The sequence below is a fragment of the Ambystoma mexicanum genome, chromosome 5q, assembly GCF_040938575.1.
Source record: "Ambystoma mexicanum isolate Mex_15411 chromosome 5q, UKY_AmexF1_1, whole genome shotgun sequence".
Taxonomy (NCBI): domain Eukaryota; kingdom Metazoa; phylum Chordata; class Amphibia; order Caudata; family Ambystomatidae; genus Ambystoma; species Ambystoma mexicanum.
Window position 1 is genome coordinate 630,431,623 of NC_090933.1, and position 21,763 is coordinate 630,453,385.

Here is a 21,763-nt window from a genome sequence, read left to right on the forward strand (position 1 = left end):
TGGTTCCCAGGTGCGTTCACTGGGAGGGTACCCTTTCCACTCAACCAGATACTGTAGCTGACCACGTATGTACCTGGAGTCACATATTCTGGACACTTTGTATTCTAGCTGATCATCGACAACCACAGGGGTAGACCTTGGAGCAGTCCAGGAGGTCGGACGTATGGTTTCAATAGAGAAGTGTGAAACACTGGGTGGATCCTCTTCCAGGAGTCTGGTAGTTTGAGTCGGAAGGCCACTGGGTTAATGATTTCCTTTATGGAAAAAGGGCCATAGTACCGGGGAGCCAACTTATTTGGTCGTAAGTGTCGAGGCAGTAGTTTCGGGGATAGCCAGATCTTATCACCCACTGCATAGGAAGGCCCTGGTCTTCTTTTGGAGTCCACGTAGTGCTTGGTGTTAGTTTGTGCCCTTTCGATGTGTTCTTTGGCTTCCTTGTGTATGTTGATGAGGGTTTCAATTCAGGAGTCGACTGTAGGAACTGGTGTAGAATGTGGGAGAATGGATGGTAGAACCGAAGGGTGGAATCCTTGGCTGCAGAAGAAAGGGCTGGTCTTGACAGCCGAGTGATCCGAGTTGTAGGCAAATTCAGCCACAGGTATTAAGAGTGATCAATCGTTCTGGACCTTGGTGGTGAAACAACGAAGATGCTGCTCCAGGGTTTGGTTCACACGTTCAGTAGCTCCGTTGGTCTATGGATGATAACCTGAGGAGAGGGCACGTCAGATTCCTAGTATATGGCATAAGTGTTTCCAGAATTGAGATATGTATGGAGGTCCTCTGCCTGATATGATCTTGGAAGGGAGTCCAAGGGTGTAAAATGAGCCATGTGAGTGAATAAATCAATGGTAACCATGATAGTTGTGTGTCCCCTGGTCCCCTGGAAGGTGGTAATTCCACAATAAAGTCCATAGCGATGAATTCCCAGGGTCTTGTTAGTAGAGTTGGTTGGACTAGGAGACCCGTTGGTCTCTTGTTATCATGCTTGTTTTGATTGCAGACTGCACAGGCTTGGATGTACTGCTGGACGTCAACTTTCATTTTAGGCCACCAAAACTGTCTTTGTATTAAACAGAGAGTGTTGGTGATGCCACAATGTCCTGAGTGAAGGGTATCATGACAGAGGCTGGTAATCCTTTGTCACAGTCTCTGTGTGGGGATGACCAGGCCATTATCCTTGAACAAATACCCGTCCGTTGTTTTAAGATTCCATCGATTCTTCCCAGTAAATTCCTTCCAGATTCCAGGACTGGGTTTGAATCCGAATGTCTTCCAGGAGGCTGATTGCTTGGGCTACAAATATTGTGTGGGGAAACATCTTTGGGAAGGATCGATCTTCAAGAGTTTCATAGTCGGGGCATCGGGATAAGGCGTCAGCAATTATATTGTGTGTTCCAGGAACATGATGGATTTGGAACTGGTACTGGGCAAAGAAGAAGGCCCAACGGGATTGACGACTATTCCTACATTCCAGGGATTGTAGAACTTGAAGATTCCGATGGTCTGTACGGACCTGAACAGGATGTTTTGCTCCCAGGAGTAGATGACGCCATTCTGGGAAGGCTTGACGGATGGCTAATAGTTCCTTTTGCAGAACAGAATAATGGGTCTCGCTAGGAGTTAGGGTTCGTGAGAGATAAGCAATGGGGTGTTCTAACTTGTCCTCGAATTCCTGTTTTAGGACTGCTCCGATGGCGTAGTTGGAGGCATCCGTCTCCACCAGGAAAGGTCGATCAATGTCAGGTTGAGCCAGGGGGCTTGTGTAACCTTCGACCTCAATCGTTGGAACGCTTCATCTTGGGCTGCTGTCCAGAGAAAGGGAGTATCCTTCTTCAACAATGTAATGATCGGATGTACTATCTCCGAAAAGGAAGGTATGAATTTCTGGTAGAAGTTGGCAAGCCCCAGGAAGGATTGAATCTGTGTCACAGTTGTTGGAACATGCCAGGATAGTATGGAATTTACTTTTGAGTGGTCCATTCCAATTCCATCTGGACTAAGGACAAATCCGAGATAGTGAACAGTAAAGACATCGAAAAGGCATTTCTCGGGTTTAGCCAGAAGCTTATGTTCATGTAGCCCCTGTAAGACTGCCTTAACATGCTCTTCATGCTTAAAATGGTCCTTGGAGTATATTAGTATATCGTCCAGGTAAACTATGACGAAGGGGAACAGCATATCAAAGAACACCTGGTCCATAAAATGTTGGAAGACCGCTGGGGCATTGGCAAGTCCGAAGGCCATACCCAGGTATTTGAAGTGACCAAAGGGTGTTCTAAAGGCTGTCTTCCATTCGTCACCCTCATTTATATGGATCAGATGGTAGGCACCTCTGAGATCCAATTTCGCTCCTCTCACCGCTTCCAGGATATCCGAGATTAATGGCAATGGGTAGCGGTCCTTGAGGGTGCATTGATTAAGACCACGATAATCAAGGCAAGGCCTAAGCTCCTTGGTATCTTTCTTGGGAACGAAAAACAATGAAGCTCCCGGGATTTGGATGGTCGTATGGTGCCACTTTCTAGGTTGGTATCCAAGTATTCTCGGAGGGCCTTTTTCTCTGGTTCTGATAGAATGAACATCCTTCCAAAGGGAATCACTGCTGAGGGTTCAGAATCAATAGCGCAGTCTTCAGGTCTGTGAGGGGGTAGGGCCTGAACTATGGCAGTTGAAAACACATCAGTGTAATCCTGATAGGCCCTGGGGACCTGGAAAATATTTGAGACCGTGAAAGAGCCTTGCTGGTCTGTCAGCGTACCTTCAGAGGATCTTGACGAGGAATCCAGGGATAGACAGTGAGACATACAATGTTCTGAACCAAGAAACAAGGATCCTGCCGCCCAGTTGATGTATGGGCTGTGCTTCTGTAACCAGGGCATACCCAGTACCATTGGTTAATGGGCAGACTTTATGATGTCAAATTTGATCACCTCTCGATGATGGTTTATCGAGAGCTGGATCTCTTTGGTTTGCAGGGTTATGGGTCCTGAAGAGAGAGGTCTTTCATCGATTGTCTCTACAGGTTGCATGATGTCTCGAGTTTCATATGGAATGTGGTGGGTAGTGACCCAATCCTGATCTATAAATATCCCCATGGCCCCACAATCCACTAATGCCAGAATGGGGTAAGTTTCTTTCTTGGACGGCGATAGAAAGGCCTGCAAGATCACAAGGTTGTTTTGTCCATGAGAGTTCAAGGATGGAATAGATGTGGAGCAAACATCTCTCTCCCGAAGCTGTACTCCATCTAGGATCGGGAGCTGGCATTTCCCGAATGCCGTGGAGGGGCTAAAGGACATTCTCTCACAAGATGTTTATCAGAGGCACAGTACATACACAACCCGGTGTGAATCCGTCGCATCCTTTCTTGCGGGGATATGGGTCCACGGAAGGCCCCTAGTTGCATGGGTTCTGGGTCTGTGGTCGGGACTGGAGCAGGTCCAGGTCTAGAGGAAGGTTCTATAGAGGTCTTTTGGTAAGGCATTTTAGTCTTCTTCTTTTCCGCCTTCCTTTCCTGGATACGAAAGTCTATTTGTAAAGAGAGGTCCATAAGAGCCTGGATGGAACCTGGGCGAGCTACCCTGGCTAGCTCGTCCTTTATCTTTTCATTCAGTCCTCTTCAAAAAAGGGTAAAGCAGGCCTCCAAGGACCAATCTGCTTCCTTGGTCAGTTGCTTAAAGCGTGTTACATAGGTAAGCATATCTGGGGACCCTTGTTGGAAATCCAGTAGGCGTTCTTGGGCACTGTAAACCTTTTCTGGGCGGTCAAACATGGTCTTTAGAGCCGGTACGAACCCATCATAGTCATCCAGGAGGGCATCTCCAGCATTAAATAAGGGCGTGGCCAAAGTTAATGCATTCACGGAAAGATGCAAAATCATAAAGCCCACCTTAGCCCTGGGGATAGAGAAGTAGTAGGGCTTAAAAGTAAAGTGTACTAAAAGCGAATCAAGGAAGCCACAAAGGTTCTTTGATGAGCCATCATATTTATCCACTAGTACGCCCAGCAATACACTTTCCTTGGTCGTGGAATCACGTGACAGGACTAGTTGTTTTAATGCAGCATTCTCGGCTTTGAGATTCTGAACTTCTGTTGTTAACTCCTGCATGCTGCGCATGAGGTCTTGAACTGCAGCCTCCATATCCGTATCTGTATCAGTTTGTTGGCTTCTCAATCTGTCACAGGTTTCCCCCCTTCTCACGTGTCTGTGTTGTTTGTTGGAGTTCTTCGATGGAGTCTTCTTTCGCACAGTTCGGGTCTTGTATAACCCTGTGCAACAAACCACAGCTACATTGAGAAGCGCTCTTTGACATATTAACTGCGAAAAAGTAACTTCTATCTGACATGTAAGCTTCTGAGGTACTTGTCCTTAATGTCCCTATTCAAAACAACTAATGCATCCATTCTTACGATACCAGTATCCGCCACGGGTATTGCATCATACTCCGTAACTGAGAGTGTCTCTAATGTTGTTCCTTAATGTAGGACACACAGCAAACCTAAATGCACTGAACAAGTGTCTCTGTGCTCTTTTCACAGTTCGCAAATCAAAGGATTAGATATTTGCCATACTCATATATCAACGAACATAGCTCTGTGAACACTGCCCCAACACCATAAGAAATGCTTAGGCACTTATCTGTATGTCCGGGTGACTCGTGAGATCACCCGGACTCTATGGTATGATGCCATAGAACCGCCTGGGCCCACGCTGCTCACCACCGTGGCCCGGCCCTTCAGTCAACTTGCTGACGTTCTGTGCTTCGTCAGCTTATCAGTGAAATGCTGTGTTACCGCCTTGGTCTACGCTGCTCACCGCTGCAACCTGGGCCTTTAAATCAGCATGCCAGCATTCTACTTGAGTACTCTGTCTGCTCACACACGAACGCCATGACCACCCGTGCTGCACAATCTGTAGTTATCCGCACCAGTGCACGGGCGGCCAGCAGTTTAGTAAGCCCATAATGACCTGCACCTGGCTCGAGACGCGAATTCCATAAAACTACACACTGACCCACATACTGCTGGGAAATGTAGTTCCCATCTCATTTCTTACCAGGAATGCGCCGTTTCTTGCCCCAATCCCAATTCCTGACAGTTTTACTAGGCTGCCTTCACAAGTTGAAACTGAATATTTGTCAGTTGTCTCATTTGGTGTGACATTGTTTTTGTAGGTGTAGTTTTGTGCAATGTCGTAAAGACACATGTTTTCCAAAGTAGTACTTCTGCTTGGGTAGTATGTGTCAAGTAAATTGTGTTTTAAAATGTCCTGGCTGTTGGGATCACTTGTAGCTATGTTTTCTATCTCATGGTAGGATCTTAGTATTCTTTTTCAGGATGAGGCTGACCAGGGTACAGCCAGACACTGTGCTCAGATTTGCCATATAAAGCTGTACCTGTTAAACTGTCTGCAGCTTCGTAGGAACTGCATTATCTGTGGGATTGCATTTTTATACACAAGCTGCACAATTTCTGTGATAGTGTTTTTTTCTCAGATGATATGTCATCCCAGAGGTCCATTAGCTCTGTTTTCTCAGCTTTGGTGAGATAGTCTGTGACATATCTTGCAACTGTCTGCAATGTATTGTATGTCTATGTTTGCATTCCACAAGATGGCAATAATTGCATTGTACTCATTGATGTACTTGGATGCTTTGTCCCTTTTAATGTTGTATGTATTGTTAGGAGATTTACCTTTTACGCTGTGTCTTTTTTTGCACACTGGTCTAGGGAAGCCAAAGCGACATTTGGTATAGTATTTCCCTTTGTTTTTATATCATATCATATCACTACATCGGCAGTATTTGCCACATTTATGTTTTTGGAAGTGTAACACTTGTGTATGTAGGTCACTATATGTTGTTTCTGAAGGGATGTCGTAGGTTATGCATTTTTCAATAAACTGTAAAACAGTGGTGTCAGAATCATAGCCATATTTTGTAGCATCTTTTATCCACAAAAGCATGTGGATGTGTGCTGCTCCTCTGGATAGATTATTCTTTTCTCCAAAATAAGTGTTGCTCTTCTCCAAGCAGAGGGGTAGTTTTATTGCAGAAAAAATCCAGCATGTCTATGAAACGATGGGGAAAGTACCTTGATACATTTACAGGATCAAGAGAACAGAGTTCTTCTGATGTTTTTATGTCCATTCCGTTTTGATTTTGGTTTGCAGTGTGTAAGAAGTTGCGCACGTCACCCCAATGCATACTCTGCACAACTTAAAGTAACAAACCATACTGATGGACCTAGGTTCGTCAGCATACAAAGTACATCAGTGTGATGTCAGACCCAGTATTCTTTTGTACCACGCATGTTTGCCAAGTGATTTATGATACTTGACCCCATAACTTAATCTTTGTCTTTTGTTTTTGGAGCAGTTTGATTGCGGAGATGTTTAAAAAGTTAGAGCCTGTTTTTAATGTGTGTGCAACTCCATAACATAGAGTTACTAGTTCACTTTCAAAGAGGAGGTGGAAAATGTATTCAACATTTTGCATCTTTTGACATTTTGCATCTTCAGAATACATTTCTTAAAGAGCGATATTCTGATGTACTAATTTGTGTGGACCTTTCATCATATCTTCCTCCTCTTCCTGTTTGAAAGAGTAGAGGAAAAGAATGAAAAGAATGTGCTTCTACACATTTTTCCATATGCTCATTGGGGATCATTTTGCTTGATGCATTTGATATGTTTCTAATGCATCATCAATTGTGTCTTTGGAGTGCAGTGGTTGAATGGTGTACTGGTCTAAGATGTTGGCTGCTGTAACAGGATCTGCATGTTCATATTGGCCAGTTGCTGGTGACTTTTGAATAATGTGGGTGGTTTCTTTTAAGTTTTCCTCTATGTTTATATCTTAGTCGTATTCATTGTTTTGTTTTAGATATTGTAGGGCTTGTCTAACTTTGTTTAGGTCAACTAGCTGTTGACACATTTTTTTGTCTTTCGTTGGCACACCGTTAACTAGTATAATCAAATGTTGATCTATTGGCCGTTGTAGTCCTAGAGTTTGAACATTTTCTTTTAGGTCCAATGGTAAATGTACTACTTTGCCATGGATGCCCTTTAGTAGCTCGAATAGAGGTAATTCAGCTGATTTTGGCTGAAGGCGTATTATAGCTTGAAATGGGTGCACTGTTTGTATTATAATGCTTTCATACAAGTTAAGCTGTTGGATAGCTTTTGGAAGTGGGAATATTTGTAAGTTATTAGTTATAGACGGTGAAGGCATTTGGTTATTGTCAAGCTTTTGTGTTGCAGTACGTGCACACTCTTGAGGGGTTCGTTATTTTGTATTTACTTTCTGCAGTTAGATATAAAGTTAATTGGAACCATTGGGATTATTCAATGTCTTCTATTTTGTAGGCTAGATCTACTAATTATGTGCTCTTTTTATATGCAGTTCTGCGGCAACAGACACATATTTTGCCTGGTATTTCAGCAGAGGTGAAGAACTCTACAGAGGAACATTTTTTGTAGCATCATTAATTTGGGTTGCTTTACCGTGACTACGTTGACATTGGTAGATAAAGGATTGGGTTTGTTAGTAGGTCTGCTTTTCTTTCTACCTAATTGTTTTACTTTTTGTTTTTGCAAGAGGGGCCTTGCCTTCTTTAGTCGTGGTTGGTTTAGTTTTGTTGAGTGAGGTTACTAGCTCTTTTGTTTTAAGGTTTTCTATAAATTGTTTTAGAGGTGGATGACTATGTGGTGTACTTTTAGTCTTATCTGCTCTAGTTTTTCGTTCTTTTCTCCGGAGTTGCTGTTTAGTAGGCATTTTGTTGTGTCTGTTGGGAAAAAAGAAAGGTTGTATTGGGAAGTTGTGCAATATGCATGTATGGTGCATGTGTGTGATTTTAGAAATGAATAGAGTGCTGTTTTATTGTGAGGTGTACATTAGGTGTGGTTGGAAAGATTGTGGGAATACGAGTGTACAGAGGTGGGATGGTGTTGAGTTAGTGAGGAAGGCAGTGGTAGTGTGTATTGGAATCTGTATGGTGATTGTGCTATTTTCAGGAACAGAGTGGGTGTTGCAATGGTGGTGTGTAGATGGGAATAGTAGGAGTGTGAATGGTGGAATATAATGGGCTAGAGCAGAGGTCTTCAAACTGTGGAGCGCCCCCCTGCCCCCCAGGGGTGAATGAACAACATTTTGATTGGCCTACACTAGTATTTTGCATTTTTAGTACAGGCATTTTCCTTTTGCCCTATAGGCCTGTCTGAGCCTAGCAGCTCATCCATAATAGCCGAGGGGGTATCTACCCAGTGGCCCCCTCACCCATTATGGAGGATCTGAGGAGCCAGCCCAGTGAAACACTGAGCACTCCCTCAGCTGCTTTTTCCAGTTTAGGGAGTGCTCCTGGGCTGGCTAAACTGTGTGATTTTGTTTTGGTCCGAAGAGCTGATATTGGAGATTGGGGGTAGAGTGGGGGAGGAGGGTTGTACAACAAAGGCATTTTAAAAATGCCTTTGTTCACAATCCCCCTACCCACCTGCCAAAATCAGCTCTCCTTCTGAGGCGCTGTGGAGCCGAGGGGACAGGGATGGTATTTAGTTTACTGGATATCTATCATAGATGTCCAGTCAAAAATACCATGCTTTCCCCTTTGGCCCCCCAGCGCCAATTGCAAACCGTTTGGCTTTTTACCCATTTCTTTTAAACTATGCTCTAAAATGCTACATTTTAACCCATTATTTAAAAAAAATTCACGGGGGGAAACCCCCGAACCTCCCTTGATTGGTTCGGACTCCCTTGCTGCGCTCGGTCGCTATGGCATTTTTATGTGAAATATTTATGCCCCTCCACTTAAAAAAACCCAGATCCCACTGGCCCTCGGACTGTGTTAGGAATGAGGGTGGTGGGAGCTCAGGGACTGTGGTGGGAGCAGGATGGGCGGGAGCACTGGGATAGTGGTGGTAGCAGGGTGGGAAGAGCCCAGGGACTTGGTAGGAGTGGGATGAGGGAGCCCAGCGACCGTGATAGGAGCATTTGGGAGAGCCCAGGGACTATACTGAGAGTAGGGTGCAGTGACAGCGTGCAATATTTCATAGCGATTTGTACATACTGTCCATTTCACATTTTTGGGGAGGCCCAGCCTGCCCAAACTTTGCTCAGGGGGGGCCCAGGCCAAAAAGGTTTGAAGACCACTGGGCTAGAGTGAAAGAAATGTTGGTATGAACAAAGTAGTCTGGGGTAATATATATATAGTGGCACTGTGCTGCTATAATAATATACATATCCCTGGTCCATTAATGTACTTTGTCGGATGAGTAGGGTATTTGTTTTTCGCTTCGTGATTGCAGTGATGTGCTTCTTTGCTGTAATTGTAAAAGAAAGATGGTGGAGATATGTGGTAATGGTGAAGTACTGTTAGAAAGGAAGGGTTATATTTGTAATGGAAGGCGTGGTGGGGAAAAAGTTAATAAAATTGACGGACGGTTAAAAATGTTTGTTTTTAGGGGTATTTTTGTGAAATTTAAGAACTGTGTATGTGCATCTGCAGAAGCTCTGTAAAAGCGAAGACAAGTTGATGGAAAAGATGTGTAGTACACTTTTACATGGCAGTTGGTTTGTATACGTTTAATGTGTTAGGAGTATATGAATACTCGCCAACATGATGCATTACAATTTGTAGGTGTATATGTAGTCATAGAGTTTTTTTGCATTATGGGACTTGTAGTTCCACTTTTACCATTATAAAATTTGATTACAAGTCACAGAATGTAGAGAAAAAAATAGGACTGCATAAGCAGCTGAAGATTGGAATGGGTTATTTTAGGAATTATAGATGTACTGTTAATATATTAAACTGGCACACACTGAGCGCCAATTACACATGGTGTACAAATATATTTTTTCTGCTTTTACTTTGTTTCATGAAAAAGTGACACATTGCTGGAAATACAGATATGCATTTTTTAACTTTCTTAAAAATGTTCCCCAAAAATATTTAGATAAGCACAGCATTACATATGTTTATTTGAAATGCATGTCACACTTTCGAATTGTGAAGTTTAGTCGCGTTTTTTCCTTTGCATTCTGGGACTTGTAGTTTAAATTTTTTAATGGGTGAAGTCAATTGGAAGTGACAGAATGCAAAGAAAAAAAGAAAGACTTAAGAAGCACCTATACATTGGAATGGGCCGTATTGGGTTGTATGCATGTGCTACTAACATATTAAACTGTGAGACACTAAGTGGCGTTTGAAAATGGTCTACAGGTCTATTTTATCTGCTTTTCCCTTATTTTATGGAAGAGTGACACAGTAGTGCTTTACCAGAAACAAAAAAGAGGTAGAGCTAAAGCTTATATCTGGTTAGTGCACAATGGAAACATAAAAGGAATCAGACACACCAAACCAAAAAACTGTGTGCACTGTTGCAATTGTGGTAAATTGAATTCTAGACATAGAATATACCATATAATGTCATGATAAATTCCAATTTTATTCTAGGATATATTTTCCAATACAAAAATATCCTAAACATACAATAATCACATTTGTATACAAAACAGCAAATCTATTTATACACTGAAGCACAGTTGTTACTCCCACACCCTCTCATTTTTCTCCTCCACAAACCTCACCTCATATATACCACACACATACCATACTCTGAAACACAATAAAGAAAGCACAATACAATGAAGAACATTTAAAAACAATTTAGAAAAAACATATAACACAATCAAGACAAAGCAACATTTTTCTTCAGTTTCTAAGGTTCCCCAATTTGTTTTGAACCCTATTTAGTTAAGGCCTCAATCCTTAATGACTAAAATAACAATTGTACTGATCATGTGTCCTTTTTCTTCACCGACTCGAGTTTCGGCTATCAACAGGGGGTCCTAGATAGATATCTCTGGGTCAGCCTAATCAGGACGACGTAGTAGAGGAAAGGAAGGCAAGATCAGGTGTCAGCTTTGGAAGACACACAATAACATGTATGTGTGGTAGTCCTTCCACTGTAACCCATGCCCAGCAACCCTGTGAATAACCAGGGAGACCTCCAAACTGTGAGATCAATGGTCAAAACGTGTGAATCAAAAGATAGACGGTGAACAGCGCAGATACCCAAAACTGTGCATCGGATCCAGGGAGAAAACGGCGCTAGAGCATGCTTGAGGCTGGTGATAGGTTTTTAGAAATTTGTGGCTGTGAAAAGCACATGCAATCAAGGCATGCATTCGGACTGAAAACAAGGTGAAGTGTAATTTTGACCAGTGCGAGCAGAATACTTGCTAACGTCAGAATACTTGCAAGCGTGTTTAAAGTAATGCAGGGTACTGTTTTGAAACGACTCCACCCAGTGTGTCCATGGAGTGAGACACCCGGGGTGAGTTGTAGGTGCATTGCGTGTGCGCATGCAATGTAACCATAAAGGAAAACAAGCCGGCCCGCATACAATTACAGTGATGCTAGAGTCTGTCAACATGCAGGCACATCACATGCAAAAGACCAAACACGTGGCCATCACGTTCATTACCTTCAAATTCAGGTGTCTCGGTCCAATGGACCTATATAACAGAGCACTCGGAGGGACTCCGTAGACTGCAGCCAACATCAAACAACAAAAAAGGGAAAACGTGTCTTTGATTAGTACACGCATCAGAAAACAGTCCGTGTCTGTCTAATTTTGTGAAACCGTGGTACAGAAAGGGGCCAAGCCAGAGAACCAGATGGTATTTATTGTGGTACTCGTGTCTGATCCACGTGGTTCTTGTAGCTTCTACTCGGGTCAAGGAATCCACCACCAGTTGCTGGATTAGCAGCATGTGAAGAAAATCGTTTCTGCTGAGACAAAGAAAATCAAGCCAGTGTTACTTCCTTGCGACTTACGCAGACGTGGTGAAACGTTTGGAACATGGTGCTGGGGGAGAATCCTGTCACTCTGTACCTGTTTTCTGAAAAATGATTGTTCAAAATGCCTGCGATGTTGCAATCAAAATACCTGGGTTGCTGGCTGCTTAAACCGAGCTGTGTACAATGCGTTTAGGAATTCTTTGGAGTGGATACCAAGTCTCCTAGTCCAGCAGTGATATGAATGCTGACAGAGAGGAAGGGCTAAAGTTTCTTTTCATTACTCATGGAAATCAAAAGAGGGCTGAAACCAAAAGTCACACTTGCGATTCCCCGGTGGCCATGTTGTGTGTTGTCATGTCCACACAGAATGCAAGAATTTAAATGGCTAATGCAGGAGTGCCGGCCACTGGAAATCCTTATTCAAACCAAAAATATGAGTTTGCAAACGATATGTCCATTGTTGTTCAAGTTTGAATAAGCTGTTGAAAATGGGAAAACTAAATTTATCATCTAATAATTGCTCAATAATTGTCCAAGTTATATTGTCTGCTGTGTGTTGAGCATCAAAAAAATGCAAGACCAGTGGGGCTGACTCTGTACCTGTTCGAATCCGGGTCCGATGTTCATTAATTCTTGTTGTCACTTTTCTAGTTGTCATCCCTATATATAAAAGGTCACTGGGCATTTAATCCCATGAATGACATTTTTGCTTTGACAGTTGATAAATGTTTGTAATTCCCAGGTGAAACCCTGATGCCTAAAGATTGAGGTTCATGCGGTGAACTGACATACACTGCATTTGCCACATGTGTAATGGTCTGTCAATTCTTCCATTCTTGAATGCCAGGCAGCCTGTAAAGTGTGCTGTTGTAGACTCCGTGTAGAGGGCTTAAACCTGGAGTGAACCAAACTGTCCCGCACATTGCAGTTATGTTTTTGAGCATACAAAGGTGGTTCCATCGTACATCCTGTGCTAGTGACTAAGTTCCTGAATTTCTTGATCAACTTTTTAAGTTTTGTCGGTCTGCCACGAGCAAGTGGTGACGCATACAATCCGATGTTGTTCCTTGATCTTGGTACATGGAGCCAACAAGGGATCCCTGTTGGTCTAGTGTGGTCTTTTGGTCGATGCTGAATTCTTTTTTGAGGGTAGCCTCTGTCCATCAGTCTACCCATCAATGTCTGTGCATGTTCAGCATAATCCTCTTTATATGTACAATTTCGTCTGATGCTTAAAAATGTACTGTATGGTAAATTGTCCCTCAAAGATTGATGGTGTTGGCTGTTGTACATCAATAGGGTGTTCCTATCGGTTTCTTTACAGTATAGGCTAGTATAAATCTTGCCCTGATGTTGCCCAATATTTAAATCCAAAAAGGGAAGTGAAGTTTTGTTTGACTGGCTTGTGAAAACTAAATTGGAATCCCGCTCATTCAACCATTCAATAAAGAGTCCTAGATCTTGTCCTAGATCTTGTACGTCTGCATTCTCTAATACGCTGTTTGAAAGGGTTTGAAAGGGTTATTGTTCAAGATGAATTGTTCTTCAAAATCTGCCATGTAAATGTTGCCCAAGGGTCCTGCTGTACATGCACATACGCATTGTTTAACCTTCATGAAAATGCTTGTAAAAAGAAACATTTTGAAATGCATAACATCATAATTGTTTGCTGCTTCATTTGAGCAGGTGATAAATGCTACAGTGCATGGAATTTGCTAGAGTGGTTACAAAAGACAATATTCTTATTGAGGAGCATATTACAGGATAAGTAGCAGGAACCCTGTATGTGTATATATATCTGTGAAAGAGGTCAGGAATTTAAAAACAAAATATAAGCATACCTGTACTATGTTTTGTTAGATGCAGATCTTGCTGAATCTGGAAATAGAAATCTTGGGCAGTTGCACAGTAGATCTTCATGCAGATGTATTTCATTAACAGGAGATATGTACTCTGACAGTTCAAGTGTACATATGAAGTGTTGAAGAGAGATGACAGGGTTAGGTGTAGAGGTTTTAGATGTGATTGATGGATGGATGTGTGCCTCTTTGAAAGCAGCCAATGAGGGAGTATTAAGAACATGTAATTGGAAAGGGTTGAAGGGCTGCCGTCTGTAAGTGGGTACACAGACACTGCAGTAGCCCGTGGATGGCATGTGCCACATCCAGGTCTTTTGTGGATGCCTAGCATGGAAAGGGGACTGTGGGAGTAGCCAATCAGGGTTGCTGGGTGTGGTGTACAGGAAGAGAGGGCAGTAGGAGTTTTGTTTGCAGGAGTTGTGAGAGCAGTGACAATGGCTATGGCTATGTGTTTGAGAAGGCAGACTGTGTGGATTTTGGGGGACTCTTCAATTCAGTCATTGAAGGTATATGCTGATAATCAGGGCATCCTTAGAAATATTGGCTTTGCAAAAGGGGAGGTTTCCTGGCATGCGGTTTGTAGCTCAAACTGGACAGGCTTGCTTTCATTTTGTGAGAGTGTGGCTCAATTCAAATATCCAGATAATGTGATTGTCCATTGTGGAGGGGACACTTTGGGGTTTGTGACTCCAGTGCCTTTACAAGTTGCGCTGATGGTTTATTTTTTTTAAAAAAAGCCTAATTCAACTGTTTCCTATTGCTCAGATTATTTTTTGGGAAATAAATCAGAGACGCACATGGAGATGTCCAACAATCTTTTTCAGTCCTTAAATTGAACAATCAAGGCAGATTGTCAGTAAAGGTGTATCTGTTTTTTTTGTATGCTTCAGGAATCTCATCTTTTGAGAATGATAATATAAATTCTAAGGGTGTGAATTTCTTTTTTCCAGATGGAGTTCACTTCAGAGATGCCGGGATTGTGATTTTCCTTTACAATGTAAGGAATGCAATGAAGAGGTTGCTGTAATAAAAAAAAACATAAAAGGCAAAAGAAAGTTGTTTGTTTACAAAAGGTTTTTTTCAGAGCCACCACTAAAGATGAAATAACTTACATTGTGTTTAACTTCCCCGCCCTCCCCATAAAATTGGACAATCTGTCCGCCGACACCGTGCCACATCCGGGTCTTTTGAGGATGCTTTAACGCTCACCTGGTATCCATGGGGACGTCACTCAGTCTGTTGTGACCTCTTACGACCTCGAACCCTTCCCTGGAGGCTATTCGACTGGAGACTGGGCCTGAAACACAGGATTGGTAGAGTGTAACTCCCTATTGTCTCTGTGTGCTTGAACCCCTTCTTCCCGGGGGTCCAACCCTTCCCTTTGATCCACAGCTCACCTTGTTTTCTTGGATAGGGTGTTATCCATCCTGATTTCTGCGCTTGGGCGCGTTGATTGATGTGGGCTCGTTGCTGCCTAGTTACTTCCCTGGCAAGAGTCCGACAGGTAAGTATAATGAGTCTTTTGAACAGTTCTCTAACTTCGTTCCTTTCCTTCCTTAGATGATGGCCGTCGTCTGGGTATGGCGGCGTGCTGCTGAGATGAGTAGCACTGAAGGTGAGTGAGAGCACGATGCGCGATGCACCCCTTTCGTATTTGTATTGAACTGTTTTCTTTTTCTGTGTCTTTTATGTGCCGTAACGTTTTCATCGTGGATGCCGGTTATGAAGAACAAATGCGGTAGGTAAGCGCGGTGTGTGGAGCCTCTAGATGTTTCTACGCTAACCTGGAGTGTCTTTTTCCTCTTGCAGATGGATGTGAATTTCCGGAGACAGAGTTCCCCCAGAGCAGCTGGGATTCAGGTAAGCGTTTTAAGCTCGTACAGTATTTAAAAATAAGCAAAGATTTGCAGAATGCTTACTAATGCCTTTTTTCTGTTCTTTTCCCTTTTCCTTAGGAAGCGGCATGCCGGGATGGGAATGACACCGCCGAAGATGCCTGCAGAACAGAAGGAGTGATGAATGATGGGCAGAAGCGCCACAAGGTAAGGCTGTTCCTAACGGTGTTTTTGGTCTTGCAGGAGCTGAGCGCAGAAGAAAGATGCAGGCCTACTGTAGACCGATCCGAACACAGTGAGTGTCACGCTGCAGGTGAAGAAAACGCAAAGCATGTTTCTCAGCCTGGGTGTGGCTTAAATGGTCTCTGGGTATCCCAGGTGTCACCGGGCTGAACCACACCCAAAAGACTAGACCGCACATGCAGTTCTGGGAACCAAGGCCCCTCTCAAGGTGGCTCTTCTGTCTGGTGCTGGTTTGGTTGGATGGTTTTGATGAAATCATCTAAGCAAGCGAGGTGCATGGATGTACTCACAAGGCTCCCATGTCCTGTCTTGTGGACCATACCCCTTCCAGTCTACTAAGTAGTATAATTTGGATCTGAGGTACTTTGAATTTAGGATGTCCTTGACTTCGAATTCTGGCTCCCCGGTGACTACTTCTGGCTGCGGTGGCGTTGCTACCCGGGTCCCAGGTTGAACAGGTTTATGGAGAGACACGTGGAACACAGGAGGAATCTGCATGTTTGACGGCAAAGCTAGTCTGACCGCCACAGGATTTATCACGGAGGTGACGGTGAATGGACCCAGGTATCTTGGACGGAAAGTTCGCGCTCCTTTAATGGACACATGCTTAGACGCCAGCCAGACTTTGTCTCCCACTTGGTAGTTGGGGACCTTTTCTCGGTGTTGATTAGCAAACTTCTTTTGGCGATTCTTAGCTTGAAGTAGGTGTTCAGCTGCCCTTTTAAAAGTTTGAGAAATGGTTGTGTGCAAGGTTTTGACTGCTGGCATTTCCAGGGTTGTAGGAACGTCCAACTCATAAGTACGTGGGTGCCTGCCATACATGGTATAAAAGGGTGTCTGCCCAGTGCTGGTGTGTAGGGAATTATTATAAGCATATTCAGCTATCCATAATAGGTCGAACCAGCTTCCTTCAGCTTGGTGTAACATGCAACACAGATGCTGCTCGAGCATCTGATTTGTCCTCTCAGTTTGATCATCCGTTTGGGGATGGTGACTGGTGGATAGCCGGATGTCGATCTGGGCCATAGAGCAGCATTTTCTCCAGAAGTTAGATACGAATTGAGTACCTCGGTCTGAGACCAAAACTGAAGGAAACCCATGGAGCCGTACGATGCCTTCAAGAAATACCTTTGCCAGAGTGTAAGCATTTGAGAGCCCCTTAAGAGGAATGAAATGTGCCATTTTTGAAAATAGGTCCACGACCACAAGAATAGTGTTAAACCCTTGACAGGGTGGTAAGTCAGTAATAAAATCGAGGGACAACGTGTGCCAGGGTGCTGGTGGGATTTCCAATGGTTGTAATAGCCCAGCCGGTTTCTGCTTGGATGACTTGTTTTGAGCACACACTCCACAAGATAGGATGAATTGGTCTTTATGCCACGGTGGGCCACCAATAACTTTGTTTTACCTTGGCTAGGGCTTTAGCGATTTCGGGGTGGCCCTTGATCAAGGAATCATGTTAACCGGACATGACTTGTTCTCGTAGTTCTTGGTTTGGTAAGAATAAATGATTCCTGAAGTAGGGCAACTGATCTTTTATCATGTAATGTTCTCCTTGTGCACTCCACGCTTGTAATTGCCCCGGACTCATCAGGTTTTGGATTTCTTCATGTAATTCTTTCTGAGTTATGGTTGCTGTGATTCCTAGGAGATTGTCACTCAGGATGATTGCTATTGGGTCAGGGGTCTGATACCCTTGCTCTTCCATCCCCATACGGGAAAGGGCATCGGCCTTCCCGTTTTTCACCCCTTGTCAAAATGTAATCACGTAGTCATATTCAGCAAAAAAAGGAGGCCAACGTAGTTGTCGTGAGGATTGGGCCTTTGCCGTTTTTAGGTACTGGAGGTTTCGGTGGTCAGTTATTACGGTGATTGTGTGCCTGGCGCCCAAGAGGTAGTGCCGCCATGCCTTAAATGCTGACTTAATGGCCAGGAGTTCTTTGTCTGTGATAGCGTAATTGAGTTCAGGGGGTTTGAATTTACACGACCAGAAGGCAACAGGGTGTAACTGCCCGTTTCGGGGTCCTTTGTGCGAGGACGGCTCCCATAGCCATGCTTGAGGCGTCCGTTTCCACCAGGTATGGGAGATCAGGGCGAGGGTGGTGTAAGATTGGGGCAGATGTGAATTTTGCTTTGAGTTCCTGGAAAGCCTCCTCGGCTTCTGTTGTCCACTGGAACTTTTTGTTGCTTTTCCTTAGTAATGACGTGATGGGATGCACGATTTGCCAAAATCCTGGGATGAACCGGTGGTAGAGGTTTGCACAATCTAACATACTTTGAACCCCCTTGAATGAATTTGGGGATGGCCAGTTCAGGATATCATCAGCTTGTGTATATCCATTCGGATTCCATTCGAGCTGAGAATAAAGCCCAGGAAATCCACCTCAGAGACGTGGAATGAGCACTTTTCGAGCTTGGCGTAGAGCTGGTGTTGACAGAGTTTCTCCAATACGGATCGGACGTGTTTAACGTGGTCCTGCTTTGATGCGGAATATACTAGGATATCGTTGATGTACACTAGAGCACAGACATCAATCAATTCCCGTAGGACATTGTTCATGAAGTACTGAAATGCAGTAGGCGCGTTGCAAAGGCCAAAGTGCATTACTTGATATTCATACAAGCCGTATTTGGTGCGAAAAGCAATTTTCCATTCATCCCCCTGTGTTACGCAAACACATTGATATGCCCCCCTCAGGTCTAGTTTTGTGTAGATTTGGGAATCTTTGACTTGATCAAGCAATTCAGGGATCAGTGGCAGGGGCTAGCGATTTTTTATGGTAATCTGGTTCAGTGCGCGATAGTCGATGCACATTCTCAAGTCCCCCTCCTTTTTTGGTACGAAGAATAGAGGACTGGCTGCTGGAGACTTCGAGGGACGGATGAACCCGTTGGCCAGGTATTGGTCAAGATAGGCCTTCAGGTGCTGGTTTTCTGGTTCCGTGAGTGCGTAAATTCTCCCACAAGGCATTTGTGCACCGGGTATCAGGTCGATTTGGCAATCGTATGGTCTATGCGGTGGCAGGGTATTAGCCTGTTCTTTCTGAAAGACATCTTGAAAGTCCTGGTATTCACTTGGTAGGGTGCTGATTGCCACAGTCACAAGCGTGGAGGCTCTGGTGTCTATTGGTTGTTTCTCTTGGCGATAACATGTGTGGGCGCAAGTCTCAGGAAAGGCCAATTCTTTTGCTCGCCAATCGATTCGAGGATTGTGAGCCACCAACCATAGCATTCCCAAAATCAACCGGAACTGTGGTGCCTTAATGAGGTCGAAAACGATAGATTCTTGGTGTCCATCCTGGCACAGAAGGGTTAAAGCTGCAGTGCATTGGGATACTGGACCAGAAGCTATTTCCGTGCCGTCGACAGTTGTAACAGTGTCGGTGGTTGATTTAGGGTGTAACGGAAGCCCCATCTTTGCTGCAAGATCCTGGTCCATGTAATTCCCAACGGCTCCACTGTCTATGTACGCTCTGACTGCGTGCATCCGAGATGGTTGTTGGTGATTGATCAAGACCACAGACAGTGCTAAATGGGAGGTCTGTAGTTCACTTTCTTCGCTCAACAAGTGGACCCCTACACTTGCCGGGCTGGGGGGTTTTCCGATTCCTTGATGGTATCTTCCTTGTCCATGGCCCCTACCATCCTCCTAGGTGGCTTCACAGGGCACTCTTTAAGGAAATGACCTGACCTTCCACAGTACAGACATAACTGCTGCTGTCTCCTTTTATCCCTTTCCGCTTTAGTCAAGGGGGATCTGACCCCCCCCAATTTGCATTGGTTCTCCTGAACCTTCCGTTGTTCGGGCAGTATTGTCCTTTGAACACACATACATAGGGCGAGGGTCCGGTCTGGTTTGATCTGCTCTTCGGTCCTGCAACTTATGACCCAGTTGAACAACAAGGTCAATGAATTCTGAGCAGTCTTTCGGGGGGTTCACTACTTGTGCGAGAACATCCTTGAGCTCCCCCCGCAACCCCTGATGAAATAACATGGTTCGCTTCTCCACTGGCCATTCTGCTTCAACTACGAGTCTATTGAACGTGGCTATGTATGTTAATAAGTCTTGATTCCCTTGGCGTAGGGACAGAAGTTCATTGTCTAATGCCTGCCCATGAGTACGACGGGCAAACAGCTTTTCCATCGCCTGCTGAAAGCCCCTGAAGTCATACAGCAAAGGATCGCCTTGGGCCACAAAGGGTACAGACCAGTCCATGGGGCTACCACCCAGGTAGAATAGCACAAAAGCGACCTGTGATTGGTCATTCGGAAAGGCCCTTGGCCTACAAAGGAAGTGCAGGCGGCACTGGTTCATGAACGTTGCAAACCTCTTGGGATCCCCCATAAATCGTTCGGTTGGGGCCAAGGGAACTGCCCCAGGAAGGGTTATCTGAACGGGATTGGCTGATGGCGCCGGCATTGAGGGCACGCTTCCCGGAAATGGTGCATGCCCTGCTTGTGACTGGAGAAGTTGCCGGCTTAAATCATCAGTGCGTTCTTTGGCTATCTTTGGCTACTATCAGCTCTCTCCTCAGGGTGTTGGTCTCCTGCCTGGCTGCATCTACTTCGGAACGTAGCTGCCCCAGCATGTGGGCTAACTTGTCGGTTTCTTACGTTTCCATGACGCCCAGGTGGATTTTGATGTGAGGCTTTGCGTTCTGTAACGCTCACCTGGTATCCACAGGGACGTCACTCAGCCTGTTCTTACCTCTTACAACCTCAAACCCTTCCCTGGAGGCTACTCGACTGGAGACTGGGCCTGAAACACAGGATTGGTAGGGTTTAACTCCCTATTGTCTCTGTGTGCTTGAACCCCTTCTTCCCCGGAGTCCAGCCCTTCCCTTTGATCCACAGCTCACCTTTTTTTCTTGGATAGGGTGCTCTCCGTCCTGCTTTCAGCACAGGGGCGCGTTGATTGATGCAGGCTCGTTGCTGCCTAGTTACTTCACTGGCAAGAATCCGACAGGTAAGTATAATAAGTCTTTTGAACAGTTCTCTAACTTTGTTCCTTTCCTTCCTTAGATGATGGCCGGCGTCTGGGGATGGCAGCGTGCTGCTGAGATGAGTAGCGCTGAAAGTGAGTGAGAGCGTGATGCGCGATGCACCCCTTTTGTATTTGCATTGAACTGAGTTCTTTTTCTGTGTCTTTTAGGTGCCGCAACGTTTTCAGCATGGATGCCGGTTATGAAGATCAAATGTGGTGGGTAAGCGCGGTATGCTGAGACTCTAGATGTTTCCACGCTAACCTGGAGTGTCTTTTCCCTCTTGCAGATGGATGAGAAGTTCCGGAGACAGAGTTCCCCCAGAGCGGCTGGGATTCAGGTAAGCGTTTGAAGCTCGTACAGTATTTAAAAATAAGCGAAGATTTGCGGAATGCTTAATAATGCCTTTTTTCTGTTCTTTTCCCTTTTCCTTAGGAGCATTTGGGAGAGCCCAGGGACTATACTGAGAGTAGGGTGCAGTGACAGCGTGCAATATTTCATAGCGATTTGTACATACTGTCCATTTCACATTTTTGGGTAGGCCCAGCCTGCCCAAACTTTGCTCAGGGGGGCCCAGGCCAAAAACGTTTGAAGACCACTGGGCTAGAGTGAAAGAAATGTTGGTATGAACAAAGTAGTCTGGGGTAATATATATATAGTGGCACTGTGCTGCTATAATAATATACATATCCCTGGTCCATTAATGTACTTTGTCGGATGAGTAGGGTATTTGTTTTTTGCTTCGTGATTGCAGTGATGTGCTTCTTTGCTGTAATTGTAAAAGAAAAATGGTGGAGATATGGGGTAATGGTGAAGTACTGTTAGAAAGGAAGGGTTATATTTGTAATGGAAGGCGTGGTGGGGAAAAAGTTAATAAAATTGACGGACGGTTAAAAATGTTTGTTTTTAGGGGTATTTTTGTGACATTTAAGAAATGTGTATGTGCATCTGCAGAAGCTCTGTCAAAATGTGTAAAAGCGAAGAAAAGTTGATGGAAAAGATGTGTAGTACACTTTTACATGGCAGTTGGTTTGTATACGTT